The 9,029-nt window shown below is 46.9% G+C and overlaps 1 protein-coding gene across 3 annotated transcripts in view; it reads left to right on the top strand.

Moving 5' to 3' along the window:
• Positions 1–3,029: 3,029 nt before the first annotated feature.
• KAT6B (lysine acetyltransferase 6B) overlaps positions 3,030–9,029 on the top strand; it is a 103,527-nt gene continuing 97,527 nt past the window's right edge. For 2 of the 3 annotated variants that reach the window (XM_083866722.1, XM_083866720.1), the window contains exon 1: positions 3,030–3,213. The gene's annotated coding sequence lies outside the window, so the exon portion shown is untranslated. Of the gene's footprint in view, positions 3,214–4,944; positions 5,045–9,029 lie in introns of those variants that run through there. The other variant, XM_083866721.1, reaches the window with a different exon arrangement.

Raw genomic sequence — 9,029 nt, 5'->3', positions numbered from 1 at the left:
GATTGTAGGAGTTATGGGAGAGAAATCCTGCAAAGTCTGCCCATAAAAGACATACTAAAGTGTAAATTTTATTGCTTGCACTAACTTCCTTGATGGGCTTATTACTTTCCCATAGATATTTTTAATATAGGCTTGAGGGCGTTCTCATACAATAAACCAAAACTATTTCTTATCTAGATGACAAACCAAAATGCACACAACATATTAGACATTCTCAGTTAGATCTAAAGCATTCCAGGTACTTGGGTTTCTCTGTGTAACACACACTATCTCAAACTGAACTGCACTAAATTGCCTTGATGTAGCTCTCTTGAAGTTATAATTTTGGAAAATAGTATAATTTACAGTGACAGTGGGTCTGAGTTTGCTGGACGATGATTCATGTATAAAGAGGTTCATGTGCTTAACTTCACATTTTACATAATATCCGGTGTACACCTGTAAATGTCAAGATCCACAGAAGTCTCTCTGCAAACAAAAGATTCTTGAATATTTTATAACTGGAACACAACACCTGATGATATATCGTCCTATAAAATTTATTTTTAGGAAAAGAAATTAAAAGGAAAGAATGGAATTATTTAAACCAGAGATTTTTATGATTTTTCTCTGTGTTATTACTTATGTCTTCACAACACACTCATAGTTTCAAAATGGCCAAACAGATTATTGAGTTTTCTCCAGTGTTTTGTTTCCTGGACTGGGATGTGGCCGTGCCAAATTTCAGTTTCAAGAAATTATTTTTTATGTTTTTACTACTAACCAAGTTGCAAATTTCCTGGGAGGAAAAAAAAAAAGTTTCTAATGGAAATGTTGACACAACATTCAGAATCGTGTTGCAAATGTGACACTGCGCTACAAATTGTGCTGAAATGATTTATAACATTTCCAATAATTTAAAAACTATTTTAAATCACAGCCAGGTCCTGCATAATACATGAACCTTGACGGATTCTCCAACAAGTATTAGGTCACTACACATTTCAATTCCCCTCTTTATGTTTAAAAGGCTGCATCTGGCAGTTAAAAGACTAAAACCTCAGTCAATGGTTATGGTGTGATAGATACATGCTGGAATATTATTTTCACCCGGTAGCTTTCTGTAAGTAGGTCATACAATTTTACAGTGCTCTGAAACATCACCAAAGAGCTTCCTTACACAGGATCTCCAGGAATTGACTCTGAAAGAAGTTGCACTAAACCTTAATGCCTTATTTTTTTTTTTAGTGGAAACTTTGTTTCCTTACTAGCCTGCATGCAGCACATCATCTAGGGAAGACCTCCATAATTTAATGTAGAAAGTCATTTCCCACCCACTCTTAAGGAGATGTTTTAGAATTTTACTTTTATATTTTCTTCTTCAGGACCAGATATTTTTAGAAAACTTTGCTCTGAAACATCACCAAAGAGCTTCCTTACATAGGATCTCCAGCAACTGACTCTGAAAGAAGTTGCACTAAACCTTAACGCTTTTTTTCTTTTATTAATGGAAACTTTGTTTCCTTACTAGCCTGCATGCAGCACATCATCTAGGGAAGACCTCCATAATTTATTGTAGAAGGTCATTTCCCACCCACTCTTAAGGAGATTTTTTAGAATTTTTAGAAAACTTTTTTAGAATTTTTAGAAAACTTTGCAGACGGGCGCCTAACGCAACGTGTCATCCACAAGGTGTGGAAAAGAGGATGTTGAGGAGACCTCTGGAACAGTCATGTTCCAGGTTTGGGAAGATGGGACCTGTCTAGTTGTGCCTGATTGGGTAGATGCTCAGGTGGGCATCTGCCTTTCCATCCCATGTGTGGTACCCTATGGGATGCACCCCATGGTATTCCATTATGGGTGATGAAAAGTGATGTTTGGGTGAAAGGCGCTGTTCGCTGGCCATTCCTTGAGAAAACCATCACGAGGAGTATTAAAACCCAGGACTCCATGGTTCTGATGGGTCCCTTCCAGCTCAGCATATTCTGTGATTACTGAGAACTTTGACATGGCCAGAGGCCTTTGGACTGACTCAAGACAGTCCTTTGAGTCCGTACCTGTTATCACCTCCTTCTTCAAAACGCATCCCTCGTAACATCTTGTTACACGTACAAAACTCAATGGGAGGACAACATCTGTGATTTTTTCACGCTGCTTCCATCATGCCTCGGACTAATTTTGGTGGGCTGGAGCACAGCCCTGTGCCCACAGCTCCAAGGGCAGCCCATGGGGTGGGGATGCTCCTTCCATGGGGACACTTGGAATGGCCCCATGCAGGACCCAGAGCCCCCGGGAGGAGGCGGTGGTCACTTGCTGCCCCCCAAACTTTATCGCCTTTACCCTTTTCTCTCTCTCTCTCTTTTTTTTTTTATTATTATTTTTTTAATTTTTTAATTTTTTTATTTTAAGGGAGAAAAAGGTGTCTTGGGGGGGGGAGCCCAATTTCCCACTTGCCAACAGCAGATTAAAAAAAAAAAAAAAAAAAAAAAAAGCGGGGAGGGACCTCTTTTCTGTCACAGCCTATGTAGATTAACCTTTCAATTAGCTGTTATCAGGTCCTGTGTCTTATAGCACCACCAGTCCCCGCAATCCGCGTCCGCCCGCACCGGGGAGGCTTGGGAGGGCTGGGGATGGGCTCCTGTTTTAATTCCTGTTTTAATTTCTAAATTAACGATAATTGCTGGCGTGGCTCCCCCCCATCCCCCGCCCAGAGCAGAACGCGTGTCTCTGATCTGCCCGTCCACCTTTGGAGTGTTTTGGAGTGAGAAGAGGAGCCCCGCCGAGGAGGAGGAGGAGGAGGAGGAGGAGGAGGAGGGGAGACAAGGTATTCTCTCTCTGTATTCATCTCCTTTTTTTTTCCCCTCTCTCTCTCTCTCGGAGGGGCTCGGAGGGAAGGTAACTGGTGCAATCAATCGGCTGGCTGGGGATTCCCTCCACCCCCTCCCGGCTCGTCTGGCTCTCCCGGCTGGGTCTCTCCAGTGTGTGTGTGTGTGTTTGGGGAAGGGGGTGGGGGGAGGCCGTGTTGTTGTTGTGTTCTGGCTCCGCTCGCAGCCGGGAGAGAGAGCGAGAGAGCGAGCGAGAGACAGAGCGAGCGAGAGAGAGAGAGAGAGAGAGAGAGGAGCCGCGATCGCGTTTCAGGGGCAGCACATTCCGCAGGAACCGCTGCTGCAGGAACACACACGGGCACAGAGAAAGGAGGTCACTGCCAGCCCAAGGGGGGAACCCGCACCCGAGGTCAGATTGCCAGGAGTTTGCGCCGGGGGAGAACAGGGAGCATGCCGTGGGGGTTTGTTTTGCGTTGGGTGACAGGCTGCAATTTGCTATAATAACCCCCTTTCCCTCCTCCCCTCTCCCAGGCTTGTCACTAGGCTGGGTACTTTTTTTTTTTTTTTTTTTTTTTTTTTTTTTTTTTTTCCTTTACCATGGGAGGCTGCTGCACGTGTTTGCAGCCACTCGCGCCGGGGAAATGGAAATGCATCGCATCGCTCTGCGCTTTGCAGGGGAGGGGGAGCAGCAGCAGGAGGTGATGGCTGGGCTGGATGGGGTGGGGAAAAGGGGGGAATGGAGCGGCGGAGGGAAAGCCAGGGGGATGGCTGAGGTTTTTTTTTTTTTTTTGTGTGTTGCACGTTCCCACCCTGTCTTTCCGAGGCGGCGATTGTTCCTTTCGCAAACGGGGTGACAAGAGAAGTCCCTGCGCTTTCGCATGGCGAAACTTGCAGGGACCTGCATGTGGCTGCGGAGCTGGGAGTCATTGTCGTCGGTGCCCGTTCCCACCCCCTCCTCCCTGCCTGCCTGCCTCCCTGGGCGGTGCGGGGTGTGTGTGTGTGCGCGATAAGCGGCTGCCAGTGCCAGCCGCCTTGGGAGGGTTGTGCTGGGAGCGTGTGCTGCTCCATCTCGCCCGCCCGGGCCAGTGCCAGCCTCCGAGGCGCGCGCGTGACGCTCAGTATTTAAGGCCGCTGATTAGTGTGTGTGGCGCGCCCGCCCGCCCGCCCTGCCTGCCGAGCTGGTTCGGGCGGCCGCCGCCGGTGTCTCTCGGCAGCGCTCGCGCTCCCGAACAAACTTCGGGAGGGAGCGGGTGGGGCGGCGGCGGCGGGGGGGTGAGGAGGCCTGGAGGGGTGGGAGGATGCCGGACGGGCGGTAGAAAGAGCCAACGGGAGGGCGGGATTGCGAGAAGTCCCGCCCCAGCTCGCGGTGGGCGGCCAATCGGCAGCGCCCGAGGCCCAGCGGCGAGCCGGGTGGGTGGGCGGGGCGCGCCAGTGTGTGGCGGCGGCGGCGGCCAGTGTCAGCCGCCGGCCCCGCCCCCTCCCGCGGGTGGGCGGTGCTGAGGGCGCAGGGAAGGGGCGCGCCGCGTGATTGACAGGCGCCGCCCGCCAATGGAAACGCCGGGCCGGTTGCCGGGCGGGCCGGGGCCGCTGTGGGCGGGTGACGGACAGCGCCCCCCGGCCCGTGAGCGCGCAGCGGCGTGCGCGGCGCGGGCCAATGGCGGGCGGCGGTGGGCGGGGCGCGGGGTAGGTAAGGTTTTAATGAGCCTCCATTGGGCTGTAATCAGTGTCATGTCGGATTCACGTTAAGTACAACAGGGCGAGACAAAATGGCGGCGTAGGTGCGCCGAGCCGGGCGGCAGCGGGGCGGCCGCGGGCGGAGCGGAGTGGGACAGGGCAGGGCAGGCGGCCCGGCGGGGCCCGGTGGCGGGAGCGGCGGAAGAGCCGGCAGCAGGGGGAGCCGCTGCGGCGCCCGGAGGAGGCTCCTCCCCCCGCGGAGGTGAGTGGTACCGCGGGGGTCTCACCTGCCGCCCGCGGGGGACGCGCGGCCCCGCCCGGTGTCCCCAGTGCGGGAGCGCGCACGGCCCCGGCCCCGCGGGCTGCCCTGCCCTGCCCTGCCCGGGGGTCACCGTGCCCGGAGCTCAGAGCCCGCGGGCCGCGGGTTCGCGCCCCGGGAACGGCAAATCGCGGCGCGGAGCGGGGCCAGCCCGGCTCGGCCCCTGTCAAACGCAACAATGCCTTGGCCCCAGGCTCGACGCGCTGCATGTTCTCTGTGGCTGGGCTGATACTGCAAAAAACCTGGAGTAAGTTGGGGAGGGGAATGGTCCAGCCGGGCAGTGCCACGTTTGGGAAGTGATGCTCGCATTGTGCGTTCTCTGCCCGGAGCTCACCTCTGTCACTGAGCATTGAAAATAACCCCCTCTGGGGAGACCAGACCGATATCCACCCCTGCTGCTGGAAACCACTATCCCAAGAAGGAATGTTTTCAGTGGAACCCCTTTTCCAGGTGAACTCTTGGCAGTGGGATATTACCTTCCCTTATTTTCTGCTGTTCTCTAGTACTGTACCTTTAAGTGCTGAGAACTTCCACGGGAGGAGGTGGGAGAGGTGAATTTGGGTGATTTTGCTGTTGTCATGTTGTGCTGATGCTGTTTCCCCTGGTGGTGCTGGCTGCTGTCATGTCGTGGAATGATTTTATGATCCCAAAGGAGCTTGTGGGGTATCTCAGGGCACTTCCATCACTTCAGTTCACATGTGCCCCTCTTCCCTCCACACCCCCAGCTCTTGGGTGTCGTTTTGAAGTTACTGTAGTGTCCACACATCTGTCTTTTCCAAGCCCATAGATGTGTCATTGCCCTTTCTTGTTATTATTGGAAACCGTGCGTTGTGTAAACAATAATACAATAGCTGGCTTCGTGACCTGAGTGATTTTTAAGAGGGACATGCACGATGGGAGAGTCCTTACCAGGATCTGCTTTCTCCCTGTGTCTTTGTAGGGCCACGTATTTTGCAATAGCAAAACAAGTATCTCGCCTGTTTTGCATCATTAATTGAGATGGGGGTGGAATACAGAGTTGATGAGCTACAGAATTCTAAGTCATGGCTTGGAGCAAAGAAAAATGGCAAAAAATGGAATGCAATGGCAGTCTTCTCGTCTTCCTCCTCCTCCTGTGCTGCAATCCTTACTTGACCCTGCTGCTGCAGCAGAGAGCTGGCCTGCTGCTGCCTCTCCCGAGTGTGTGCAGAGCAGGTAGGAGGGAGCAGAGTGAGATTGTGCCTCGCAGGTCACCGGCAGGTTGCACAAGTTGCTGTCACCCCCCCCAGCCCCGTCCTCTTCTCCCCACTTTATTTTCATTTTTGTTTTTTATAGCCGTGTTAACCTCACTTTTTAAGTTTAACTGCATTAACGTTTATGAAAGCCAAAGCAAACTTTTTATTAATTAAAAAAAACAAAACAACTTTTCGATTGTATATTGTGATATTTGTGTAATAACTTTTAGTTTTGGTTCTGGAGAGAAGTGTAGCTTTTTTTTTGTTGCTGTTCTTTTTTGACTACACAGCTTGTTTTCACAATCTGGATCACCTGGAAGCAATTCCAGGTACTAGTTCAGTCTAAAAACCACCTTATTAGAGGATTATAGGATTAGTGATGACACCCGAGATTGAAGTGTTCAGTCACTGCCTTCATTAATTATAATCAGCTGTGCAATAGGTGTGTGCATTATAAAGGACATATTTGCATTCATTTTAAATCCCAAGCTGAAATTTTGCAACTTCTTTGTGTTTATCTGATAATTTATGATCTAAGTAAAGGGACAAGCCTTGTCTAGAGATGGTTTCTCATGTTTTAAAGGCAATGGGTTGTACTTCCCCCTCTAATGTTTCTGTTTTGCAGCTCTTTAGTGGCAGACTTGATTTGGTCAGTGATATAGTACAGTCAGACTTTCTCAAATGCTTTTATTTTCAAAATGAGATACAACAGAGCATAGAAACTGAAATGTGACAAATTACATAGAAAGAACTTTGTGACTCTTGCCCTAAAAGTTGGAAGTTGTCCTGTGCATTTCACAAATCTGTTTTGTGATTGAATGAATGCTGCTGAGGGCTTGATTAAAAGTTAGTTAATTGCAAGGGGAGGAAGATTAACAAATAGTCACTTTGCCTGTAAATGTGTGTACTTTTGTATTGCCAATCTTGGATCAATTTGTCTTGATTTCTGAAAGATCCCCTTAATTTATAGCCCCAGGATCACTCGCCCAAATTGTTTTGCTGGGAAAGATGTTTGTCAGTAATAAGTTATTCTGACTCTAGTGTGTGATTAGACCTTTACACAGCAATTATGGAGGTCAGGGGGCTGCACTTCAGGTTCATGTGCACTCCAAGTGCCAGAGTAAGAAAGGCTCTAAGTTGTGGTGAGAACAATTAAAAGTGCATCGGGTTGGATGCACTTTGCATGGTTCTCTAAGGCAGAATGAAGACTTGGAGACTGTTGGAAGGTGTGTGTTCAGAATGTCTTGGTTTTTCCTCCTGAAATATCCTGTCCAGTGCATTGGAGACTCTCTTCCTGCTGATCCACTCTGGTGGTGTTGATTTAGTAGGTGCCAGCACGCAAGGAGGTTGTATTACACATAGAGAGTTTAAAGTAAATAAGTAAAAATGTGGTTCTGAATGTATATGGCTGTGAAATTCCTGTACCAAGCAGCAGACTTTATATGAAGATATAGGTTTATGCTAACCTTTTGCCACAGCCATTGGCCAATAAAAATTCCTGTAACCCACATGTTACAGCATTTATACTGAAATGTTCATCAGTGTCCAGGAGCTTGGAACAGACCCTGTACTGTGTGCTCTGGAATTTAATGGAAGTGATGTGGTTGCTTGTATGAAATTTAATACAATAGTTCTGCACTAGATGTAAAACTGAGACAAGTATGTCTGACTCAGCAAATGCAGTGTTCAGCATTTAATTAAGTCGTGACTATCTTAATGAAGACTTACAGTGGAACAGCCTAACTAAATAACTTTAAAAGTAGCTTTCTAGGAATCTGGGGCTTTATATGTAGCTACAGAGAACTTCCAAATCTATAGGAGGAGTGTATGAAATAGTCTAAATGTGAGTGAGCCTCCACTATATATTGGGCTTTGCTTTGCTGTGTTACTGTATTTTCAGTGTCAGATTTGTGAGAGAATTTGTAGGATTTGTAATACCATGGAAACTCTTTCCTTCCCTATATTGGTAGGATTTATAATACCATGGAAACTCTCTCCTTCCCTATATTTGTCTGCATTTTGTAGCTACAGTGTTATTTTGGAATTATCTGAAAACAGTGAGTATAAACAATTCTGTTAGGGAAAGAATGGCTTTTGCTAGCTGGAATAAATAAAAAAGATCTGTTTACAGAACGAGTTATTGTTTGCTTACAGATACTTGAAATACACAGAACTGTTACCAAATACAGCTTCCATGAGTATGGTCTGGAGCAAGAAACTGGATCCAATCTGTGTAGATCAGTAGGGTTCAGTGTATGAGCCAGAATTCAGCCCTGCATTTGCATCAGGAATGTGTCTTTTTCAGTCTGGCAGTCACTTGAATTTTCATATTTATAAATCTGAAGTTGTTTAAGCTTTGATCAGGTTTGAAAAGGACAGGCTCATAAAATGAATTGATTAATATTGACTATTTGGGTATAGAAAAAATTTTATACTGACCAGTAACCAGCTGCTCTTTTGTTACTAATCCTGTTGTGTAGGTATATTAATGTGTGAAACATGAGCTGGAATTTATATTTAAAGACATTTTTGAGAGGTAGAAGAAGAAAAAGCTAGAGGACCAAAAGTATGTGTTGTTATACTCTTTGTCCTCATAGTTGCAGAGGAATCTTTTTAATAAGTTGAAAATAATTTAGATTATTGTACCCGTTCAGAGTTTTTTCCTAGTTGTAATTTACTCAAGTTTTTTGAACATGATTTAAACGCAGGATGGGTAGAATAAATGAAAATAAATGAGGTCCAGGACTTGTGTAATCATAGATGATTTTGTTATTTGTAGGCTGCCATAGCTTTATAAATGTACTTGCATGTTAACTAATTTGAAATTTTTCCTGTGAAACTGGCAGATCATCTACTTTACAAGATAACTCATATATTGAGTATAAAAATGTTTCTCTTCTGTTTGTTTTCCTTTGATTTGAAGTAATTATGCAATTCTATTAGTGCCTTCAAAAGTTCTCACACTTCGTGGCTGAAAAAACTAATACTTCAAATATATTTGTTTATTCATTATGCAAC

This window comes from Zosterops lateralis (genome assembly GCF_965231275.1).
Source record: "Zosterops lateralis genome assembly, chromosome: 8".
NCBI lineage: Eukaryota > Metazoa > Chordata > Aves > Passeriformes > Zosteropidae > Zosterops > Zosterops lateralis.
Note: the sequence above shows the minus strand (reverse complement) of the source record. Positions and strands in the feature narration are given on the sequence as shown.